The sequence below is a fragment of the Bison bison genome, unplaced genomic scaffold (genome assembly GCF_000754665.1).
Source record: "Bison bison bison isolate TAMUID 2011002044 unplaced genomic scaffold, Bison_UMD1.0 scf7180017864372, whole genome shotgun sequence".
Lineage (NCBI taxonomy): Eukaryota > Metazoa > Chordata > Mammalia > Artiodactyla > Bovidae > Bison > Bison bison.
The window spans coordinates 2,691,148-2,691,544 of NW_011494944.1; the positions used below are offsets into that span (position 1 = coordinate 2,691,148).

General features: G+C 29.2%; 1 protein-coding gene across 3 annotated transcripts in view; it reads left to right on the forward strand.

Annotated features, from left to right (window-relative positions):
* The window catches only part of PCDH15 (protocadherin-related 15), a 1,053,047-nt gene that overhangs the window by 703,241 nt on the left and 349,409 nt on the right, over window positions 1-397 (forward strand). The gene's annotated exons all lie outside the window — the stretch shown is intronic.

Consider the following 397-nt stretch of genomic DNA (forward strand, 5'->3'; position numbering starts at 1 on the left):
TTGTCAAATTGCGGAAAAAGTATGATAAAGTCAAGATTAAGCCACAAAATAATGAACTATGATTCCAAGATGTGAAGGATGCAAGTCTCTGTTGGGAGGGGGAGTGGGAACTGGGAAATATCAGAAGCCTGTGTCCAATACATTAATGAAAAGTAAGGTTGCTACTGAGAGCTCATAGATAACGTGCAACACATGATGTCTCAGGGATTTGAAGCCATCCCTCAGTGTCTGGATAATTATTTTTAAATTATATAAATATATATATATATATATATAATTTTATCTAGAAAATCATTATATATAATATAATCTTATATATATGTATACATATATATATGAGAAAAACATTAAGAGAAAGCAAAGTAAAAAGACTTTCAATTATTACAACTACATTTAT